General features: G+C 44.6%; 2 long non-coding RNA genes across 3 annotated transcripts in view; both read right to left on the reverse strand.

Moving 5' to 3' along the window:
• Positions 1-24,859, reverse strand: part of LOC107968435 (uncharacterized) — a 65,060-nt gene that overhangs the window by 32,944 nt on the left and 7,257 nt on the right. The window lies entirely within an intron of this gene.
• Positions 557-24,849, reverse strand: LOC107968434 (uncharacterized). The gene is made up of 4 exons (XR_001709621.4): positions 24,675-24,849; positions 22,496-22,597; positions 14,280-14,373; positions 557-13,662 (listed from the first exon to the last, which is right to left on the reverse strand). It is a non-coding gene; the product is annotated as an uncharacterized LOC107968434 (long non-coding RNA).

The raw sequence follows: 24,859 nt of genomic DNA on the forward strand, positions 1-24,859 counted from the left end.
TTCCACCTGAACATCCCAAGTGAAGTCATTATTGTGATCGTATTTATGGTTCTCCTGAGTTTCATGATAACAATTTGAAAATGTCAACATCTGAGTTTTATGAGATTAAACTGTGCATGATCATCTATTTGTCTTATTAATCTTGACTAAGATTTGCTACAAAAAGGTGAAATGTAGCATCCTTGCCAAATTTTGTGGGCTCAGTTTTCTGAGCCCACAAAATTTACATCATCAGTTTATCCTGCTGTGGACTTAGCTAGTAACACTGTTTCAACTTCTGCTTTTCTAAAAAAAACCAGAGTAGAATGAAAGAGAAGAGGGGAAATTAATAGTTGATCATCCCTAATATTTTCAAATGTGTTCGTATTACTTTAATTTTAGCTGAAAAGGTAGTACTCTCCCTATTTGACAGAAGATAAAATGCAAGTCCCTAAAGCCAAACATTCTCAGCATCAGCCATGAAAAGATAAGAGTTGAGATTTGATCTAGTTCTGAGTTTCCAAACCCTGGTGATACCATTGCCCCATTCTGAAAAGAAGAGATAAAGGAAAACAGATTTTTATGTTCCTAATTTTTTTATTTTAAAGAATAAAATACACACTGTCAGGCTCCACTTTATACAATTCACCCTTCTCTCTCCTGCTGATGAAAGAATCCACTACTTCAGGGAGAGCAGTGTAATCGGTCCAGGTGCTAGAATGTCATTATGCTGCCACACTCTCAGGAAGGGCACTTCTGTCCTAATGGGACGTTAGGACAAGGCACTGAGGTTTGATCCCAGAACTGCAGAGAACTCCAGAAGTTTCACTTGTTGAAAATACTTTTCATAATAGCATTGAGCAATTCGTAATCACATAACATGCCTGACATGGTTGCAAACTTGTTGACAGATTATCAGAAAGAGTACTATGTTTTTTATTCGGCTCTTGATTCATAAGTTCTTTTATACTTGGAAAAATAGAGGGCTGGAATCTCATATAGCTTCCTGCATTTCTGACATTATATCAGACCCACATATTTGTGCAGCCCAGGTGTGCTAGGAAGTGGTAGACAACTACATTGGTCTTGGAAATGACTAACATATTAATTATAGATGAATTAATCTAATATACAGTCAAGATGATGTGTATCAGACACTTGACTGGTTATTTAAACACATTTTTCTCTTTAAAATACAAAACATACATATTTCTCACAGGACATAGAAAATGTTTTCTGTGGTATAAATTTTAAATTCTTATAAAGCATTTACAACTATGTTTGACACATACTTAAAACAACAATAACAGCTATTATTTATCAAATGCTTAATATGTTCTGGGTACTTCATGTATATTATCTCACTCCACGAGGTGCGTATCACCATATCCATTTTACTGACGACACAATTTTTTTTGTGGTTAATTAAGTAAGTGGCAGAGCTGGGAGTTTTCATTTATTCAACAAATATTTTTGAATGCCTAGCACTAGGCATATGAGTATCTGAACAATATGATGTGTTACATTCTTGTGTAAAGTATTGTATCTATGAATTATATGCATTTTACGATGTGTCAAAATGTTTTATCCTGATATATGCATTGGGAGCAAGAAAATGTTGGTTTGGATTCAAGTACTTTATTCAAACAAACTGGGAGGCTCATTTTATTCCCAAATCACTGGATTTTAGTTTACAGGACTCCTCTGCCTCCATTCTCTCCCTATGCTCCTTACCAGAAGTGACCTCTCTCTGGGACACCCACCAACTTCCTGTCATTACTTTAGGATTGGCTCTTGGCCTCTCTTCTTCATTATTCCAAATCCAAGCCATTTGCCAACATTTTCGTCTTAGAGCCTCAACTTCCTCAGCACAGTAACTTGCAACAGCACTCCATTTCATATGGGCCTGGTTATATACAATTTTGCTAAGCTTCCAAGAGTTTTTCCAACTTCCAAATCTTAAATCCAGAGCTTTGTCTTCTGGTGACATCTTTATGTGTTACTTTTCCTATTGTCTTCTGTCAACTGAGCCTACTCTTATTACCACCATCAAGCAGCTAGCATTAAATGAATGAACGTTTCCTATTTGCCAGGGACTGCTCTAAGCTCTTTAAAACGATCTCATTGCATCTTCACAACAACTTAATCTTGTCCAGCTCAGAGCTGGAGAGAGTTGGGATTTGAACCAAGATTTCCATAACTCCAAATATAAATTTCTTATTCATGTTTTAGTGCCGCTTAATTCTTAGGCCTACTTCTTACTTTATTTGCCTCCCTGCCCACCATCAGATGCTTCAATTGTGTTCTTACTGACACCCCACAGTTGCTTCCTTCTTTGACTTTCCAGTGACTACCATGTCACTCCTTGGTTCTGAGTAAATCTGACTTCTGCTTTCTCCACTTGCAGCTGGTAACCATTACTGCAGAACGCCGATTTTCAGATAGAATTTAACACCCAGGTTTTAAAATTAATTTACTGGGTTGGAAGATGCATTCACAAAATGCCAATAGAATGTAGGCTACATTACATGAAGTGGGGCTGAAAGCTCTTTGGGGAAATATTTGTTATATATAACAATTTTTGTTACTCATCTGGGAAACATATTATATATGAATGAGTGGTGATATACAGTGTATTTACAGGTTAAAAATGCTTTTAAAAGCAACTGCTTTTAGAAAGCATTGTGACTGAGACCATGGGTTTCACTGCAACTTTATAACATCACACTTCCACTTGATCTCTTTTATTTATAGCCAGTTGGCTAGTTCAATACCTATTCTTGCTGGTCTCAGTATTCTGCTTTCTTCAAGCCATATTTGACCCTCTTATACCAGCAGGAGGTCTTTCTCCTACCTTATTAAGAAGCTTCTGGCTGGAAGCGGTGGTTCATGCCTGTAAGTCTAGCACTTTGGGAGGCCGAGGCAGGTGGATTGCCTGAGGTCAAGAGTTTGAAACCAGCCTGGTCAACATGGCGAAACCCAGTCTCTACTAAAAATACAAAAAATTAGCCGGGTGTGTTGGTGGATGCCTGTAATCCTAGCTACTCCAGAGGCTGAGGCAGGAGAATTGCTTGAACATGGGAGGCAGAGGTTGCAGTGAGACCAGACTGCGCCACTTCACTCCAGCCTGGGCATAAGAGCAAAACTCCATATCAGGGTGGGGGGAAAAAAGGAAACTTCCATTACTTTTCTCCTGTCATGATTTATTGGTATCTTCTTTCTCTCTGGGTAATTGTATGCCACTGTTTAGAGACTAACAGTTTCTTATTATTTACATAATAAAATGGTCATCTTGGTCCTCCATGCTCTGCCACCCATCTATCATGACTCCTCCCCAAACTCAATCTCCCCCAGTTTCTGTCCATTGGCCTTGACTCTGCCCAGTGCAACCTCTACATGAAATGCTCTGCCTTGTAACTGTGCCATTCCTACCTAGGCTTGAATGCTATCCCTGAAAGACAAATTATCTATTTCCTTAAGCCAAAAGCCATTTCTTTCCTATTTCTGTTCCTATGACCTTTTTTAGTTTGTTTTATTTCTCAAATACCACTCTCTGGCTTGTCATATAGTTAAATCATGTGCATGCCACCATTTCACCAATAGATTAGAAACCATTAGCTGCATTCCAAGTCTTATTCTTCTTTGCATCCCCTTTAGTGTCTTTAGGAAAATGCAGTGCCCAACCTGGGGTCTTTTTGGGCTCAAGAAAATAGACTTGCATGACTGCTATGGACTAGGCCTGGCTCTTGAAAGGATATCAGCCACGAAACACACAGCACGCCAACAGAACAGCGTCAGCCTTTTCTTTTTAGTAAGAAGGATCCTTACAGAAGTCAACATCTCTGGTTAAGGGCTATGCCTTTGAAGCTCTCCTTAGGTGTGAGGAAAGAAAACTAGCCCAGACAAGTACAGGAGCTCCACATTCCAACTAGGAACCAATATTTTCTGGAACACTTCCTAGTTTAGCCTCCAGGGTCCCTGAAAAGGCCATGTATCTCCCATTATACGAGTCACCAGTATGGGATACACCTCATTCCTTTGTACCTCCTTTTAGTTGGATACAATTCCCCAGTTAGGGGTCACTTTCATTATAAACAATGTTACCTAGTAACAGCTGACATCCCAACTCTATCAGATATCCCAGCAGAACAGAGAAAGTTGACCCAAAGACAGTGCCAAATGTGCCTGTAGAGGAAGAGGCATATTTTTGTTTGTTAACTCTTAGCCACAGAAGAGAACTAGTATCCATTGAGTGTCCTTTATGGTAGGTTGTTTTCCATAGATTGTCTCTTTCTATCCTTACAATAATTCTAAAAATATACTTCATTCATATATTACAGAGGAGGAAACTGAGGTCCAGAGAGGTTGAGTAACACCCCAAATTACATTTTAGAGCTAGGAGGTTATAGAAATTACCACTTGACTGGCTTCAAAATATTTTTCTAGCCCATGCTGCCTAATTCAGCAGCAGACAGAAGGCATGCAATAAATATTTGTTGGTAATAACAGTCTTTATCTTTGACTAGCTTAATGCCAGCACTTGCATTATTTTGAAAAGGATTTTTTATTCCCCCAGATACAGATAGGTTTATCTTGGAATGCTTATTTCTGAAGTCTAGGGTAATTAAAACAGGATATGATGTCTATTTTCAAAATGGTCTCACAGCAAGTAAGTAACAGAACTAAAATTTTCCATCAGTTTCTATCTGTCAGGTCAATTATTCTGAGCCACAGTTTCTTTAGAAAATAAAGGGATTGGATTTGATCATCTCCAAGGCCTTTCTCATCTTTAATATCCTGTAAAAAGAAAGTCTGATTATCTTTCTGCCGTACCTGGCAAGCCTAGGCGGCCAATTAGGAAGCAAGGATAAAGGTACCTAAAATGTCTACTTTCTTTTCCTTTTTATGTAATGAATGGCTGTGGCCAGGACCCTCTTGTTTCTGGGATAAGTCTCTTATTTGAACAGAACATTTAACACAGAAGATTTTCAAAGTATGTGGGTTTTGTGTCTATCAAAAAAGAAAACACGCACTCCAACCAGTGAATCCACCATTCAACGAGGCAGAGAACTGCCCTCTGTAAAGCAACCAGCATCTCAAGGGAGTATTTTAAGCACATCCCAGTGTTCCTTCTAAACGTGTATTACCTTCACTGTAGAAGAGTTTGGGGTTTATAAGTGAGGAAATACCATTTTATATGCAGAGAGGAACACACAACTGTGGCAGAATAAAAATTACTTTTTCAAATTTTCTAAAGTAAAACCTCCAAAGAAATATCTATTTCTATACAACCTTATTGTCATTTTCTCTAAAGTCACTCATCTAGTTATTTTAAATTGGTTCTGAAACACAATCATACATTCAAAAACCTAGTAACAGGCTCTCTTGAATGCACTAGAGCAGTAAATATTAGTTTCGATTAAACATTAATCCAAAGGATATTATTTCACTCTCTGAAGCCTCATTGAGGTTCATTATTAGAAAACATGCCTTCAATATCTCATTTTACATTCTCACTCTAAAACTATATCATGAATGTAAATTTATTTTATGATCCATTCTTAATCAGTTCAAGAGTTTATACTCTTATAAATTGGTTAAAATATTTTAAAATTGCATTTGTTCTAATTGCTTCAATAGAACAGAAAATATAAATTTAATATTTTTGGTATTTTTCTCACCATAAATTAAGCTTTTATAACTTTTAGCAGTTTTGTGGGATAGAATTAACCAAGATTTTTCTTTAAGATTTCTTCATTTGCTTCATGCATGGAAAAGACTCTCCCAAGCTGTGGTTATATAGATACATATTATTGTATTCTATTATTTTAAAAAACGTTTAGCACTCCTTAAATAATCCATCCAATTTAATATATGGAAGTTTTCTGAAAAATTATTCTGGTTAATGGACTTTCTACCACAACATGAATGCAAACATTATAAGCAGCAACTTTTGCTATTTCAGACGTTTATATGGACATCTATTGTTGACCTAGGTCTTCATTGATCTACCTGTATGATTGACATACTGCTGTCAATGGAATGTCTGCAAAGATTATTGAAATATGCAAATAACCGGCCAATGAAAAAAAATAGGGGAGAGAGGGTGCATCCGTGCAGCCCCGCACGACGGGCCCGCCGCCTTTGGTGACCCCCGCCCCCCTCCGGCCTCAGGGTGGGTGGCGGTCAGCGGGCCAAGACCCTCGGGAGCCCCACCCAGAGCCTGCTCCGCTCTCAGGCCGCCCAGGCTCGCCAGCCGCCAGCCGCCCTCGCCCATGGAGATCCTAGACGAGTTCGACAGGGGGAAGCTCCAAGAATCCTTCCCAAAGACACCTGGAGAGGGCTGAAAGGTGGGAGAGAGGCTCAAAAACACGTGCCCTGTTGCCCGTACGGGCTTGGGACTGGCCCAGGACAGGGGCCAGTTGTCAGGCACTACTCATAAACTAGGGATGAGCTTTGCCCCTGGTGCAGGGACACGCACACAAGTGTGTGGTTTAAGCATGTATGTGCCAGTGTGCTGGATTCAATGCACTCTACACAACCGTGGCCACAATGTTGCTACCTCTGTTGCCTCCCCTGCTAGAGATTCTTCACACTGGTGATGCCAAAGTGCCTTGCTTGATTCCCCTTCTCGAGTTTGGGGTCCCAGCGAAGCTGCTGACCAAGATATCTCTAGGCTTTCACGCGGCCTGAGGACAGCCTGAGTGCGGTCTCTGGGAGTCTAGCCCAGTGACTGCAAACTCTCAGTTGCGTGATTCAGTGCAGTGTTAATTGAGGCCAAGGCAAACACCTGTGGTTAAGAGGCGCAAAGGCTGTTTTACTCTTTGACACTGCCCAGACCCGTTTCTAAAAATCAGAGGCATAAGAGACACAAAGCCTCATTTTCTCTCTCACAATATATGTGTGATGGTTGAAGTCATGCAAAGCTGCCAGCCTTGGACTCACATTCAGACTCCCTGGGCTTGGCAGGAGAAGTCCTCAGTTCTGGATATTTTCTATGGTCCAGGCCCTTGGCTGTGTGCTGCAGAGAGATACTCATCAGACACAGAATCTACACTCGAGGAGTTTTCTTGCAATATATGGAGTAAGGGTTTCAGCAACTCTGGAGACCCCCTCTAACATGTTCCTTTAGGACAGAAAATAATCAGACTTTCAAACTAGGAAACACTGCCTCCCATAAAATTCATTCATTCTGCACTATTTAAGACAGTGTTCAACATTAATTGAAGATGGGATGATGATTTTCTTTGTGTCATCCCATAAAGTCTAATCTTTTTTGTTTGTTTGTTTTTGAGATTCCTGTCTTGCTCTGTTGCTCAGGCTGGAGTACAGTATCACCATCATACCTCACTGCAGCCTTGAACTCACACACTCAAGCGATCCTCCTGCCTCAGCCTCCCAAACAGCTGGGACTTCAAGTATGTGCCACTATACCCAGCTTTATCTTCTGTATTTTTCTAAGAATGGGAAATAAAACTTGAACAAGCTTCTGGAAAAATTATGATGCATTTGGCCAATTCAAAATGATTCATTGTCTTAGAATCTTAGACTCTTAAGTGCTTGTATTATTTAATTTTTTTCAGAAGATTGGTTAAATATTCACTTTGCCAGTACTTACTAGCCAATAGATTTTTAAATTATATTATTCATGAGATATCTCAATTTCTTAATAACTTAAAGAAATTGTAACTCTTTTCAATATATAACCTGTTGGATTTTGAAGATTTGGGATTTGGAGGATTTATATAAAATAATATTTTTTGATTTTTAAAACTAACAAGAAATTATTATTTCAAATAGTTTTATGGACAGTAATGATAATTTAAAATATACGAATATTGGATTTTAATTTGGTTTGTTTTGTTTTCACCAGTGTAGTATATAAATATCATTAGTGCAGTTTTACCAAATTTCAGAATACTACTCTCTTGACCATCTGTTAAATGTCTATTTAATGCACAGCTTTCCCTGAGTTCATTTAAGAACATTCTGAATAAAAATGTTTACAGATAACAATTATAACAAGACTGAGTGAAGTTTACTGCGAAAATCTGGGAATTTGGATACCAGTCACTGGACAGTGAAAATGGAAGCCTTGTGCAACATGCTTCTGGCCTGTTCTCTAGGTTCATAGTAGGAACCGAAACCCTGGAGACTGCAATTTAACAAAACAGGGCTACAATTTTTCACCAAAAGAGCAGGATCACATGCACTCAAATGCAAGCTCACAACTGGCTAGTTTGCAGCTTTGAGAAGTCATCTCAAAATGAACGAATACTCTTCTTAATGCTGCTGAACATTTCTGGCCCATTTCCCCTACCACTAAAGGATATTTATTAAGGGCCTCACATACATACGATGACACTCAGTATTTTGCAAAGCCTATTGAAACACTCATTGGAGGCATTCTGTTGTTACTACTGCCCTCGGGGACTTGGGTTTGTACTAAGTTTAGCCATTGTCTTGCCGTTTGGATGTCTAATAATGACCATAATCATCGTTGTTTCCTCCAAATGTTGCCCATGAGCCATGTTTTGCTTACTAGAAATTTTTCCTGAACTTACTACATTATTGCTTCAATGAATGTTTACAAATGAGTTAATTTTTTTTAACGCACCTACGAAAGGCATCTTTTAGTTCTATGTCAGGTCCTCGCCCAAATTTTCATAGCTTGTCTCTGACGTGATTTCCTGCTTACTGGATCCCCCTCCATGGTCCTGACTTAGTAAGTAGTCACAGAGGATTTCTGAGATCCCTGAGGCCAACAGAGCTTTAATTTGTATTAAGTCTCTTCAGCAGAGCTGAAAAGACATTTTTAGAAAAACTCTGAGTACAACCACTCACTAAAGACATTGCAAGTATAGCAGGTTTAGCAGTTAAAATTCTTACTCCACAAAAATACACAGATTCAAGTGATGCAACATTATTTACTTCTTTTTTCTTCCCTTTTTAAAAAAAATAAAATCTGCCTCTGAGTTCCCATCCCTTTTGGCATAAGCAAAATTTATCATCACTTACTTATTTGAGGGCACCCTCTTTTTTCTGTTCCTCTTGCCAAATGTTTCAGAGACTATACACACTCTGGTCTTTGATCACAGTGAACACTACTGTTCTAATGTCTATAATAGGCACAGTTCACTGGTGATGGGCACTGGAAGCCAGGATCCTAGACCCCCAGGGTGTAGCTTCCCTAAAGCCATCTCCTGGGGCCCAGCCACCCTGAAGCCATCTCCCCCTGGGGCCTTCATGCATTGATTCAACAAACATTAACTGAGCATCTACAATAAGCCGTGTTTTCTAACCCCTGGGAATGGATGAGTGCATAGGTAGAGTCCCTGCTCTCAAGGAATTTACAGCGTTTTGGGAGAAACCAAAGACAAGGAAGTGATGAGTTCCCAACCACAGAGATAATCAGGGGTGCCACAGGGGAGTCTTTGGAGTGAGTCTCTCCTGGCCCAGGGGAAATTCCGGAAGACTTTCAGAAGAAAGTCAAGCCTAGGGCGCATTCCAGAGGATCTCATTCCAAAGGAGTGAGAAGAACGGTGGCAAGATGTCTATTTTAGCAGAGCCATAAATACGTGGCTAGGTCAACACAGAGAAAAAAGTAGCCTTTCAGAAAACTCCAAGTGTTTCCTTAACACATGCTGCTGTGAGACTAAAGCCCAGGGCAAGTGATAAAGGAAATTTCCACTGACCACTTACAAGACACAAATGCCCCCCACCGAGTCTCCAAGAAGAACTGAGGAGGTAAAATCTTCCCTGTGATGCAATTTCTTGCCTTCCCTCCTTTGGGTGAAATTCTGGGCCAGTTCCAGACTTTTTCCAGAAACTTTCAGGTAATAACGAGTCCTGGAGTCAGTTTAGTCATAAGACAGATCTATTTCAGTAACTAGAATACCAAGTCCTGTGCAAGAGTCAACACTGTGAACTTCATTTAGAGCGTTTTCCCTCTCTTGAGTAGTGGCTAAGGCGGGTACTCACAGTGGGAGATGAGGGTGTGGTTTGCAGTTTTGAGCTTTGCTTCTTTCTCCTCATCCCTGCTGGCCTTACTGTGGACCCCAGCATTGAGGAATGGGGAAGTGGATTAGTTTGCCCCTGATCTGGCTGTGGTACATGCTCAGGGCTGACCCTTACCAGGGCGCTAAGTATACCTCAGATTGGTGCCCTGACCACGTCTAACTGCACCCTCCCAGCCGTGGGTAAATCACATCCCAAGGTCAGCAATTGCCTCTTCTTTTACAGTCAAACACTCCTCCCTCCCTACCCGCAACACTTGCTTCCTAGAAACTCTCCTGGATGGGATTTAAAAACGGCTCCTGGACAGGGCTTCCCCTTGAGTGGCAGGTCTGGTCAGTGCCACATAGCAAATCACACCGGCTCTACTCCCTTTCCATAGAGGCACGGCCAGCCCCCATGGAAACCAAGTCTTTCTCTGCCTGGCAGCCTCAGCCTGAGCCTCCACTTCTTCCCCTGGGGTCAGATATCAAGGCATCGTGCCCAGCAAAATTCAAGGGACAGATCCACCAGCATTCTTTGTGGCCATTCTTCAGTGTGAGTTCATGGGGGACACACTCCTCTCTCCCAGCAAGGAATACCAAAAATGCTCCCCCACTTCAAGACATTTCTCCAGAAAAGTCTTTTTTCTTTTCCAGACTTCCAACATTTTTAGACCATTCATATCAGTGCTGAACTAAGGTTCACAAAATTGGTATTAATGGCTGCCTCCTTTCTAAGTCAAGTTCCTTACTTTAAAAGATAGGAGAAATTTTCCATCTATTTTTCTTTCTTGGCTTGTTAAACCACAATGAAAACAAAACAAGAAACCTTTTTATATATCTTGTTATGCATGACATGTATATAAAGAGCTTGAGCTTTATCTTGGTGACAGGGAGGGATTCTTACATTTGTTTAATAGTCTTGAGTGTGTTAACAAGGGCATGAACCCTGATCCAACAGGCATATTCTTGATGCTTTCTGTTACTTCCCCCACCCCAACCCCTCCCAGCAACCACACCTAAGAGGAAAGGATGAGTTTCTGGTTGTCAGCTTCCCAAATGCTGCCCCCAGATAAGGGGCAGTGTTAATGAAATCAAATTAGACTGTGATAAGGAAGGGAAGTGGAGGCTCGGACACAGCATGCCACAGTCTGAGCCCCCAGCATATCACCTTTCTTTCTTCTCTTTATTCCCTTCAGCTCAGTTGGGTCAGGCCCATGATTCATCTACCGCTGGGGTGAAGGTACAGAAATAGGTTGGGGTTCAGGTGAAGTGAGGAAGTGGTGGGCATACTTTGGACCTTCAGATCCTTCATGCTCTTGTGACAGCTTCCTCATCTGCCCCCTATATGTTCTCTGGATGTACCTTCTCTGTCAAATCACATTTCATGTCCCTTTCTAGGAACCAAGGAATAAAGCTGCCCCAGGCACTGCCTTCAGGGGAAGAGAGTGGCCTGGCATGGCCGACACTACCACCACCTTCATGTCTGTACTTCTTCCTCCATCTGTCCGGGAGCCTCCCTTTTTGGGCCTCTGCCATCAAATCACATTTCCCTGCATTGCTTTTTTTCCTGCTGCATCTTTAGTTTTCTTTTTCTGTGTTGCTCTCTTTTTATGGTCATCATACCTTTACATTGTCTTTCTAGACATCTGAAAAAAAATGACTTCTCTGTCTCCCCCATTTCCTTCTTCCTAGTTTGTCTGCTTGCCTCTTATTTTATTCATCTAATATAATTTTTAGACAGAAAGGGATGATTGGAGCCTGAATGGCCAAAGGGACTGAAGACAAAGCTCTCATTTTTTTTTTTACCTTGCCCAAATTCCTATCCTAAGGGGTCTGAGGAGTCATGCCCTATAAGCCATAAATCTCATCAGATGGGTTTTATTTGACCCTGTATATCATGACTTACTTTCCAATTTGACTCTGGTGTAACAAGGAAGAAAATCAAAGTATTTTACCCCAAAATATATTTTCTTGCTATACCTTGAAATTGCCCTGCAAAGTCTCTTGTGGGAAAAAATCCACATTCTATAGAAAATCCCCTTTCCCCTTTGTTTTCCTTCCTTTCTTTCAAGATCCAGGAGATAATCAACTAAGAGCCAGGCACCCTTTTAGGTCTGATAAAAAAACATTTTACAATCTGCTCTCTATCTCTGAAGTCTGCTACCTGCAAGATTCCTCTGCACAATAAAACTTGGTCTCCACGATCCTTTACCTTAACCTGAACATTCCTTTCCATTGATCCCAGGTCTTCAGATAAACTCAACCAATTGTCAACCAGAAAATATTTAAATTTACCTATAGCCTAGAAGCCCCTGCTTTGAGTTGTCCCAACTTTCTGAACCAAACCAATGTATTTCTTAAATGTATTTGATTGATGTCTCATGCCTCCTTAAAAATATATAAAACCCAGCTGTACCCTGACCACCTTGGTCACATGTTCTTAGGACCTCCTGAGGGCTGTGTCATGGGCCATGGTTACTCCTATTTGGTTCAGAATAAATCTCTTCAACTATTTTATGGAGTTTGGCCATTTTTGTCAACAGGGCAATGTGAGAATAGAAGGCAAGGGACAGGGCACCGTTTTGCCACCCTAGAGGCAACTGGTTCAACCAGGATCACCCTCCTTCGAAAACCATGTGGAAATCTCATTTTCCCACTTTCTCAGATGCCCCAGCCTCTGCCTCTACCACTGCCATCACTTGCCATGAGAAGAATGACATCTAAAGGGGAGTTCCCTGTTCATCATCCTGACCATCTGGCTCTTTATTCTCCAACTGGGAATAGAAAGAAGTTACCCACTGTGACCTTCTCGAACCCCACTGTGATTTGCAAATTCCCATAGGATGACTCCTTAAAGTACACTCTGCTCCCTGACTGACTCCAGCCTCCTTTCCCACAGTCCGCCCTTCCCTTCTCAACAGTGACATTCTCAGTGGGGGAAAACAAATTCTCAATTGAATTTGAGTTCTCAACACTACTAGGAGTTCAATATAAGATAAAGCTCAATAAATATTTGCCAAGTAAAGTGATTTTCATCAATGAATTTAGATAAAGAGTTCTCAAGTGTTTTCATGTATCTATTAAGTAAGTCAGCAGAAAGCCAACTAAAGCATGAAGGAAGGATAAGAAAATCTGAAGACAAAGGAGAGAAACAAGTAGATGAGCACTGGGACTGGTGTTTTTTCTTTTTGTTTTTTTTTTTAGGACATGAACCCTAAAGCTGGAGCAGTTTCTCTAAAAGTCTGAGACTGCTGTGGGTTTTCTACAACTCTGTGCCTGCACTGCTCTGGGACCTACAATGGAACGTGTCTCCTACAATAAACAGATCAAGACCAATTCCAGGTCCCAGCTGAAGGAAAATCTGGGCCTAGCTTTTACAATTGGTCCTAGGGCTTTGACCTGAATTATGATGCAGGTTTTTTGTGGTTCCCCTCTCTCTCACCCATATCTTCTCATGAAGAAACCTGGTTCAAGCTACAGTTGAAGCCCTCTGAAGTTGAGTTTACCATCAAACCGTAGTTTAGTAAAATTCCTGAGAAAGCAGATACCTTCGTGTGATTTACTCAGTAGATGTTTACTGAAAAGGGAAGAAGGTTGTATTCCAGACTTTATGGTGGATGATGGCAAAGCAAACATAACAAGCTTCGATTGTGAAGAGCTCTTCTTTGTGGCCATTGTATCAAGGCTAAAAAGTCAAGGAGAAACAGTCCCCAGTACTTCAGTGCTCTTGTTTTGAAGACTTGGTGAATACAGCAAAGCATCTTCTAACTTCAACTGTCTCCCCTCCCTCCCTGCTGCCACTGGAAGAGGTTCTGTTGGGATGAGCACAGAGGCTTGGCTCTCCGCTCCAGAGCACAGGATGAGGACCTCACACCAGGCCAAAGGCCAGTGATTGCAAATGAAGCAAGCACCTCACTCCCTCACTGTACTAAGATGAGACAAGTTCCTGAGTTCAAGAGCACTTTACTGGATGGTGTCTAGTGGATACCAGACACCTCCTCCTTCCTTAAGTAGGGCAAGGGGCAATGATGGGGACCTAAACTTTGGATAGTACCCAAAAGAATTTTAAGAGTCTTCAGCTCTGAGTTAGAATAACTTATTTCAAAAGCTGAAGAGAGAAATTTTCTGGGGATATTTCAGTGGCCCCAAGCAATTCATCCGACCATATTTTTTACTCCTTTGCTTCCTTGTGTACCAGGAGCCTGCCTGGAGGTGGGGTTTGTGATGATTGTGGGGCACATTTCAGCCTTTTGGGTATCTTTCTGGCCTCCACCCCAAAGGCCAGAACCCCTTCTCTCTTACCTTTCAACGCTTCCCTCATTTGCCTTTTCTTTGCATTCCCTCATCCTGCTCCTTTCTGAGTGCTTTCCTCTATGGTTTTGTCTTTGTGCAGGAGCTGTGAATGTGTAGGGAGAAGCATGAGCATGCTAGGGACAGACGGTGGGCTCACTGGGACAGAATATTATGGCTAAAGTCCTGCTTCTGCCCTTTGCCCTCTCTGAATCCCTCCAGGTCTGTGACATGGACACCTCTGTTTCTGCTTTCTGCTGGCATTCTCTATCTGTTGCTTGCCTCCAATCCCCTCATCACTGCTCTGCACTCTGGATTTTCTCCTAGGAGAAGCAACCAGTTCTTTTGTTATTTTTCTGCTGCTGTCACTCTTTGTTATTTTATTTCTATGCCTTGTTCTTTTTATGTATTTCTTTGTATCTTTCTATATAGCTATCTCTCTCCCTACCTTGCAGATTCTCTTTCCCTAGTAGGGACATTGTGGCTCATCCATTTGACTTTTTCTTTCATAGGAAGAACAGGACACTGGGATGGCTACGGCAGGGTTAGAAGGCAGGGGTGGAGTTGGACATCAGCAAGCAGCTTCCAGGCTGGGGGACCTTGTGCCCTGGAGGTGGTGTTTCATTCCTCAGGTCCGTTCTGGCCTTGCCTTTTCCTTGATCACTCTTTTTTCACTTTTCCAGTAGCCACCATTTGGTTAACAGACATGAAAACAAACCTTCTGACACTCGCCCCACTGGCTGTCTGTCTTATTCTAGCTGGGAACTCTGATAATGGGGTTTCCCTCTCCAACTGTGGACCCCATTATTAGAATCACATCCAGAAAGGCTGACTCAGTCCAGGGAGTATCTACTCTGTCAGCAAGCTTCTTCCCAGGAACTTCTTAAGCCCAACCCCAGCCATTCACAGACTAGAGGCTTCAAGGATTTTTTCCATTTGCCATCCAAGAAATTGACTCCCTATGTTAGCTTACAAACTCAACGTCACCTCTAATGTCTTGGAAGCTTCTGGACGCGATTTTACAAGATTGCTTTTTAGAGGAAAAGACATGGTTTCTCATTCATTTTTGAATCCCCAAGACTTATTAGAGTATATGCCTTGCACTTGAGCTTCCATGGATGTGTTTTGAATAACATTAACATATTAATGTCCAGTTCCTAAGGTGTTTTATGGATATGAGTGACAATGCAATATCCAAGAGTCCTGGGGGCAGAAATGGTAAAGAATCCAGGATGTAAAGGTCTGGACAAGAGTGGGGAGAGAACAGAAATATAAATCCATGAGTTCTAGAAGGAATTGGGTATTAGCTTGTCAGGTAAGGCATAGCTTCAGTGTGTCAGAACATCTGCAATGGAGGAATCCTAATAGATCTCAGGCAAGTGGAAATCAGTGAGTTAGTGGCGGCAGGAATTCCCAGACTACACTTTCCCAAGCAGGTGTAGCCAAAACTACAGATCAAGACAAGTCCTTTGAGCCCTTAATGAAAAAAATAAAAGATACATATTAAATTTATAGATTAAAAAAATGCTTGTGAAAAAGAACAGAGTCCGCAAATGCTCATTTCAAAACAGGCATTCTCATTTGCAACACAAAGTCCTATTAGTAAAGAGATGTGGGTTTCCCAGGGAACTCAGGGCTCAGCATGAGTAAAGTCTCCTGACACAAGAATCAGTCCAAATGAGTCGTCTGGGAATGAATTGGGAGTGATCAAAGCCAAGAAACAGGAAGATGGGGAGTAATCCCAAGGAAAGGGAATAATGAGATAAAAAGGGTGATGACTGGTTCAGACCACCAGAGCAAGGCACTCTTATTGTTTTTGGAGATGGTCTCACTCTGTCACCCAGGCTGGAGTGCAGTGGCGCAATCTCAGCTCACTGCAACCCCCACCTCCCAGGTTTAAGCAATTCCCCTGCCTCAGCCTCCCGAGTAGCTGGGACTATAGGCGCACGCCACCACGCCCAACTCTCTCTCTATATATATATGTATATATGTATATATGTGTGTATATGTATATATATGTGTATATGTGTATATATTTATGTGTGTGTGTGTATATATATATATATATATATATATATTTTTTTTTTTTCATATTTTAGTAGAGACAGGGTTTCACCATGTTGCCCAGTCTGGTACTGAACTCTTGAGCTCAAGCAATCCGCCCACCTTGGCCTCCCAATGTGCTAGGCAAGGCATTCTTAACAGCCAAATTTTGCCTTGTCTTTCTAAAAGAATCTTTAATAATAGGTCATTTGATAATTTCCTATAGCATAAAAATGAGGTTATGCTCAAGCTTTTGTTAGAAAGCCATTCTTCCTCCTACCTTGGGGCAGGCAGTTCACCCTCCTTCCTGTATGGATATACATCCCTTCCAGGAGTGAAAAAAACTCAAAGTTTGGCCCCGATTGTTATTGTTCTTCCTGGGGACAACAGGGCCCCTTTAGTTTTGGGAGTGCCTATTTTGAAGGGAGAGTTTGTGGGCTTGGGTCAATCCAAATTCCCTTCAATGCCGAATCTGGGATATGGCTTGGCTTAGAACCAGATAGGGATGAAGACCACAAGGGAACAGCCTGGAGGATGGAAGCCTAGTAGCTGGCCTCACAAGGACTTGAATTCCTTTAACCACTAGCCTCTCCCCTAACCACAGCCCTCTCTCTGCCCCACCCCCTTGCCTCCAACCTACACACATTCCAAAGTGCAAGCTGTCAGAGGGCTAACTGGGAGCAAGTCCCAGCCCCTCCCTTTGGCAAAACGCCCTCTTTTCCTTTCCTCTCCTCTTAGGCAGCCTTATCGAAGCTCATTCTACATGGAGTTCCTCTCCCTCAGAAACTTATGCTGAAGATCAGAAGAGGGAACAGGCAAGTCAGACAGTGATCTGTTTCCAAGTGCCTCTGACCATCATGGTCTTTCGTTTCCATCACAGTTCTCTTTCCAGAGCAAGACTGGATCAAGGTATGCATTCCTGGACAAAGGTTCCTGGATCCCCATGCCCTTGACCCAGCTCTGACTCCCCAGACCCCACATCCCCCTTCTATTCCCTTTCCCTCCCCTTCCTTCCCCTCCTGTCCTGTCCCTTCCCCTAACCTCCCCTGCACTCCATGTCTGTTTTCTTCAGGACTCTGCTGCTCTTCTCTGCTCTTGCTTTCCATACTTTGCCTTGCTGCAGGACATTCTGCATATCCTTCAAGAGCAGGATGCAGGATGCGTCTGTGTTGGTCTACGTTAAAAATTTTAATTGTCTACAGCATGACAAGATAGGTATCATGAAGAAAGAAAGGCCTATGGACGTTCCAGGGAGGGCAAAGGAACCTCCTTCACCAGATCTGTTGTTTGAGTTTAACCTCATTAGCCAGATTGTTCTCATTGCCGCCTTCCTTCCTTGCTGGTGTTCTCACTGCCACCTTCCTTCCTTCCTGGAAGCCTCCACAGACAGGAAAGGGATGGTCCGTGAGGGACAAATTCCTGACCCATCACTTCCCTTCTCTTGGTTTTCTACTCTCCACCTGGAAATAGCAGAGTTCCTGACCCAAGCACTGTATTTCAGTCACCCAAGACCACAATCTTGGAAACCTCTGCACCCCCGGGGAGTGAGAGCCTGTTTCATTGCCATGTGCTACTCTGAGGACAGGTCAAATATCTCCAAAGGCATTTCCATTAAAGAGATTGCCAGGCCTTGCAGTCTTTTACTATGGCTGCCTTGATGACTCTAGGGTTCTCTCCTAGGCATCAGGGCATAGGGGACATTATATTGCATTTAACATGGGACCACAGGATTACACACTTGATTGTATGCCCCCTTCAGACTGGGAGCTTACTGTAGGCAGAAGGTTCTCACAGGGCAAGGACGCAGATCCTTCTCTGACTTAGCAGATTCATCAATGGGATGTGTGGGCTATCCTAGAGGAATAAGTCTCTCGAAGTCAGCTGGAGTCAAAGGCCACCGATGAAGGAAAAGCCTGTCAGAACCAGACTAGTCCTGGGCCCTAGACTATAGGTTAGGGTATCTTGCTTATTTAATTATTGTGATTTGGACATTCCTGAGAAGTCTTCTGCTTCTCTGAATTCCCATTTGCAGTCTTAGCATTTTAGGATGTTCTCCTTCTAAGAGAGTTCTGCCTGGGACCCGCTTAGAAGGTTTCTCGAGGCTGCCTGGGCTTTGGAAGGGGATAAAGTGAGAAACATTCTGGGTTGTGCTTTCGCGGAAGTCAGAAAATCAGCTGACCATGACTAACTACCCACTTTCTGAAAAGTAGCCAGCCCCTGACCCTGCATCTTTTTCATTTTGTTAAGAAATGTTCACTACTAAGCTTAAAGTTTCTTTGGGGAAGAAACTCATCCACATGCCGTTGGCTTTCTGCTTTTGAGAAAGTTTAAGGCTCTTTGGAAAGGAGAGACCAGATAAGAGGAGGAAGGACTAAAGGGTAGAAGGAGGGGGACTTCCCAAACAAGCACAGAACAGTCCACCAGGCCCATCCAGGCTGGAGGTGAGCTGTGACCAAAGCTGTCCAGAGCCTGCAGGGCAGGGCTGTGGGTCCCTGGCTGTCAAGGGGCAGCTAATGAGGGCAGCAGCAGGAATTGGGTCTCTAAAGGCCGAGAACTCGTCATGCCCAGCCAGGCCTCTGCTCTCGCGCTTCTTCCTCTCTTCTCTTCAGTCTTCTTAGTTAATTTGGGCCCTACACCTGGCCAGAAGGTAGCAAGACAATTGGTAGCCAAGGAGATGAGCCATTGTAGATAAAGCAAGTGACTTACATCTCTGAGTCCTCGACCATATTAGTGGTTCTGTCCCAGGAGAGACCTGCCTATCCCTTGTCCTTCCTCCACTGAAAATCTCTAATGACTCAATTTCTGTCTCTTCAAACCATGAAATTCAGAGGAATTTGACTCTTCCCCTGGAAGACAGCCAGCAGAAGGCTCACTATGCCCAATGATTTCGTATTTTGGTCTCTGTACTTCTCTCTTCTCCCCCTGTGGCTGTGGCTCTCTGCCCCTCTGGGTGCCTTGTTTCCATCTTTACTGTCTCTAATTTTGTCTCTGATCATATCTTCCCCACCACTGTTTTTGTTCTCTCTCTTTCTCAGGAGGCTTTATCTCCCTCTGTCTCAGTTCACAAATGTAACCTCATAACCTCTGTCTCTGTCTCTCCAGGGTCCCGAGGTCTCTAGGCATTTGAGTCAGATGAAAATGCCCTCCTTTGGCATTCCTTCTTTGTAAAGAATGTGTTGGGGCTCCACAAAGAGTGACAGCAGAGAGGGTTCTGGCCACGTCACTCTTATCCATCCTCAAAGCTGAAGGGAGGACACCTTCTCTCCTCCCCATGCCATGTCTAAAAAATTGCAATGAAACACACGCATTACAAAATTTACCATTTAATCATACCTCAAACCTGGCTTTCTAATCACAAGGAAGCAACATGTGAATGATACCCTTGAATGATACCATAGCCTCACCCCAACTCCTCTTGGCCCCCTTCAGGAGCCCCTGAGACTCCATTTGGCCATCATCTGGGCTGTCTCATCTTCTTAAGAGCAGCCCCCCACCCTCTGCCGTTCAATTGGGAACACAAAAGGAGGCAGCTTCCAGACACAAGCCCATCCCCTATAGCACTGACCTCCCCAAAACCTGGATCTTGGGGGCTTCCCTGCTCCCCCTCCCCTAGTCCTGTGCTGGTCGCGGGAAGCATCTGACGCTTGTTCCTGATAAGCCCGTATGACACCCTCAGAACCCTTAAGAGATGGAGTGTCCAGAATTTCAGGGCACTCTCCACATTGGACATGTAGCCCCAAAGATTTCTCCTGGTCCTTAAAATGCCAGTACGGCATAAAGGCAGACAATGGGACTTTAGTCACCCAAAGTAGCGTCTCCTTTAAGACCATGAGACCTTGATGGGCAGAGGCGCACTCACTCCTTGCCACCCCTAAAATATTTTCTAATTGAAGTTGTTTTCTAGTGACATTTTAGCTGTCTTTACAATCTAAAGTTATTTTAGTTCCCTATGAGGAACAATTGAAGAGATAGCCTACGATATCTGAAGTCTAAGGAAGGCCCCAGCAAGCATCAACAATACCCCCCTCCTCATGAGGACCGTATCTTTCCCCAGGATGCAGTGAGCAACTTGAAGTTAGGGACTATGTGCCACTCACTATTTTATGTCTCGTATCAAGGCCAAGTTAATAGCTGTTCAGTGAACAATACATGAGTGAATGGAGACATGACTGTGGAGAGTGGTGGAATGAGAAAGGAAAAGAAAGCAGGCCAGCATTGTTTGTTTCGGTGCCGTGTACTCAGGCAAGTCATGAGTGGCAACTTCTGTGAGACTTTGGCTTGGCGTCCAAGATGACCTGAAAGTGGCAGGTCACTCACGGGTCAAATACTCAAAGCAGCTGATCCAGAGCAAACCACCTTGGGAGCCAAGCTGAAGAGCAGCCCTCAGCCTAACCTCGTGGAGCAGGCTGCTGCTGCTTGCCTCTTGAACTGTAATCCCAGCACTGGGATTTGACCATTTTTCAGGCACCCCAGATCTCATCCTGAGACCCCTCTTTTTACAGCCACAACTGCCGCAGGGGAGCTTGGACCATCTCTCAGCTCTGGTCTCTTTGGAGGGCCCTTTCATAGGCAGAGCTCTCTGGGCAAGAGGAGCTGGGGAGCCTCACTCCAGTTGAGGGGTCCTCTGGGTGCAGGACCAGCCCTCCTCCCTATCTGTGGGGTCTAGGGGTGCAGAGAGGGCCGTGTGGTGGCACTGACTCTCAATGGCAGGGCTTCCTGGGGACTGGCTTCGGGTGCATATCACGCAACTGCTTATCCATGTAGTTTCTGGGCACAGAGCAGCCCAGTCCCTCCCCAGACGAAGGGCCACTCCTTTCCCAGCCCGCCTGCCGGGGGCTGAGCTAGGGTCCCTTGCGTCCTCCTCATAACTGAACTTCCCAGGGCTGTCTGAGTCCCAGGGAAGGGTGAGGGGGATCCAGGACCCATGTCCCCACCCCTCAGCCCCAAACAGTCCTTTCTCTCCTTGACATCAACTATGCAGCCACGTTCCTCTCAGTGGGAAACAGACTGTAGTTAAGATGCAGATCTTTTTGAAAGAAAAAAGGTATGGGGCTGCAAGCATCGACTCCTCAGAGTCAGCTGTGCCCGGTCAGGCAGGGCAGCTGCTGGAGGGCCTCCTTTGACAGTAGGGGGAGGCTCCAAGAACCCTTCCCAGAGACACCTGGATAGGGCTGGAAGGTGGGAGGGAGGCTCAAAAACACATGCCCTGTTGCCTGTACGGGCTTGGGACTGGCCCAGAACAGGGGCCAGTTGTCAGGCACTCCTAGTAAACTAGGGATGAGCTTTGCCCCAAGGGAAGTGGGCACCTGGGGCACACTCAGCCCATGGCTTCTTGACTTGGCCACTTCTGTTTCTCTTCATCTGCATTCTATCCCCAAGAGAGGCATGTCCCCAGAGTTAGGGGCAGAGGGAGGAAGCACAGACCACATCCCTGAAGCCTTCAGGCTCAATCCTCTTTGGGCGAGGTCCAGCCAGTCACCTCTTCCTGCGCTGTTAGCCTTGTCCTGACCTCACTCTGACTCTGGTTTCCTAAGGGACACTGTGTTCTTCCTCTCCTCTCCTTCCTTCTTTTCTTGACACAATGAGGTTTTTCATCCTGACTCTTTTCTCTGCTCTTGCTATGCTCTCTCTCTTTCTTCAGATATAATCTCAGCATTTACTTTTCTGTTTCTGCCCATCTGTCTCTCCTGAGTTGGGAGTCCTGTGGGTATTTAAGACTGATCAAATAGCCCTCTGTTTGGATGCACTCCCCAGCAGTGATAGCCCAATACAGGGGCAGCAGGGAGCAGGGAGGCTGTCACTCCAGCTGAGTCATCTTCCTCCTTTCTCCTCCACAGGCCTGGCTTTCTGGTGGCAAGGAAGCACCACCTTGGTGATACTCCAGTGTCACTCCACCTCTTCATGGCCCCCTCCAGGAACCGCCTCCCCCGCCAGCCAAGACTCCACTGACCATCATCTGGGCTGTCCCCATCTTCTTGGGACCTGCCCCTGGGCCTCTGCCCTTCAAATGGGGACACCAAGGATGCAGCTTCCAGCCACAAACCCAGCCCTTGTAGCACTGACATCCCAAAAATCTGGATCCTGGGGGCTTCCCTGCTCCCCCTCCCCAAGTCCTGTGCTGGTCTGAGGAAACCTCTGAACCATGTCCCTTATAAGTCCATATGGCCATCAGAACCCCTTCAAACCTGAGGTCTCCAGCATTTGGGGGCATTTTCAATGGCTGTCTTGGAGACCGTTCCTGCTGTATCCTAACTTGCCAGGTAGTTTTCTTTTCCCCGACATCGGTGCTGCTCAAGGGAAGGACCCCGATTAATAGGTGTGAGTATGTTTTGGTTTTAAACTATAAATTCCCAAGTAGGCAAAGAACTTTCTGGTTTCCAACTTTCTATCTGCCTGGTGAGAGGCAACAAATATTATCATTGACTCCCCTGGAGGATTTTTTGATGTTAACTTCCTCCCAGTAGCTGTATTTACCCATGAGAGCAGGGACTAAAGGGTATGTCTACCTGAGCCATCCGCCTGCATCCTATATTTCTCTCTTCATTCTTAGCATGTCAGTCTGCCCTTTCTCACTGCCCAGGAAGGTACTTGAATGCAGGAACTTTGTCTCATTCATTTTTGTATCCCCTCTGCCCAGCAAAGCTCAACAAATATTTGATAAAGCAATGAGCTTACAGATGGGTGAATTCCTGAACAAATATCAGACGAGAGTGACAATAGGGAAATGCAAAGGGAAGTGAGTGGTGTGGTGTCCTGGCCAGGATGCCAGGATGCCTGGAATTTGGGTCTGTTGAACTCTGATTTACCTAGAAAGGTTTTAATGGACCTTCCCCACAAAATCCTTTTCTGCTGGCTCTCTACATGTGTGAACATGATCCAACAGCAACACCACAGTTAAATGCTCCAGAGCCCTGCCTGAAGAGAAATCCTACATCCATCTCCTGCTTAGTAGGGGAGCACTGAGCAATGTTGGGAGCCATTTATTTCCCTCCTTGGGATCACACTTCTTCCCCAGATGTCTGATTCTGGTTTTCATCTGCAGTGATGGCCTTCATCTTCTCCCAGGGCACTGGGCCCTGAGATAGCAGAGCTGGCCAGCAGGAGGACTATGTGAGGGCTTCTCTGGGTCCAAAGGGAGTTCCCCCACCCCCTGGGGTTGGAGGAAGGAAAAGTGGAGGTGCTCCTGCTAGGGTTTTGGGAGCAGCCTCACGGGGGCTCTTGTGGAGGGGGGCATGCCTTGGCACCCCCCTCTCCTGGCTATTCTGTGCTGTACCCACAAGGCTTCAAGCACCTCCCCAGAGGAGGCAGCCCGATCTCCTCCACCTGGGAGCCATTTCTGAGTCTCCCTCACACCTGAGCTTCCATGGACAGGAGACCTCGGCTAGAGTCTGAAGAGTCTGGGAAGACCTCAAGCCTGTCCCCTTCCCCTAGGCTACAGTACTGGATGCTCAGCCCTCCACCATTATGGGGGTGTTTCCTGGCCATTCAGCTGATCGCTGTTAAGCTATCATTTCTCTCTGGAAAGGATGCCCAGACCCCATCCGTCTACTTCACCTTCCTGGGTTCCATTCCCTTGTTTCTGGGGCAAGGCTTTTGGGAGGGCTGGAGGGAGAGAGGATGAGGGGACAGGAGAAGGACACTTTGGGCTTTCTGTCCTCCTCCTGTCCTGCCTTAGCTGGCACCCTTCACTCCCTGTCTCCTGCCTCTGACTGGAACGAGAAAACACCTTGCACGTCCCAGGTCCACCCAGCCAACCCTGACTGGTCCAGTAAGCTGTTTCTTCTGCATTTCAGCCCTGGTTCCTGATTCTACCTCCCCCAGGTCTCCACCATTCCACTCTCAGCTTCCTCCTCCTTGCCACCCAATTCTTCTTGGCTTCCCATCACTTCCCCTCTCTTTTACCTCTCTGCCCCTGTCTCGCCAAAGGCTCTCTCCTGTCTGTGGTTCTACTTGATCTCCGTAACTTTTTCCTTCCCTCCATTCACCCTGGACATTTTGCCCTCATGATTTCTCCTTTCCTCTTGTGTATTTGTCTCTTGATGACCCATTTTCCTTTCAGAGAAACTGAGGCTCAGATAGGTCAGGGGTGATGGCCTACATGGGACAGCAGGACTTAGTAGACAAGGCCTTGCATCCTTGCGGCCCTGCCTTCTGTCTCGTCCCTCTTCCCTTTTGTCTTGGTCAGCCGCCCAAAGCCTCCAGCTCTGCATCCAGCAGGGGAGCCCCTTGGGGGGTTCCAGAGTCCACAACTGCACACCCGTCACCTTCACCCACTGCCTTGCTGTAGCAAACCTGCAGCCACCCTGTATATTGTATATGTATATTTACCTATTTGTATATAGATATACAATTTCAAGAACCTACTAAAGGAGGAAGCCTCACTGCTATGCAGCCTGACAGGTGATCAAGTGGGCCTCTTTGAATCCCTTTTTGCTTCTAGGAGAGTTGGGAACCATGAGGTGCCCCCCTGCAGACCCCAGAGCTGCTGCCTTCCCCAGGTGTGCAGGTTTGTAGGAGACGGGGACCCTTGGCTGCCCAAGCTGCCACCC

The sequence above is a fragment of the Pan troglodytes genome, chromosome 16 (genome assembly GCF_028858775.2).
Source record: "Pan troglodytes isolate AG18354 chromosome 16, NHGRI_mPanTro3-v2.0_pri, whole genome shotgun sequence".
In the NCBI taxonomy this organism is placed as follows: domain Eukaryota; kingdom Metazoa; phylum Chordata; class Mammalia; order Primates; family Hominidae; genus Pan; species Pan troglodytes.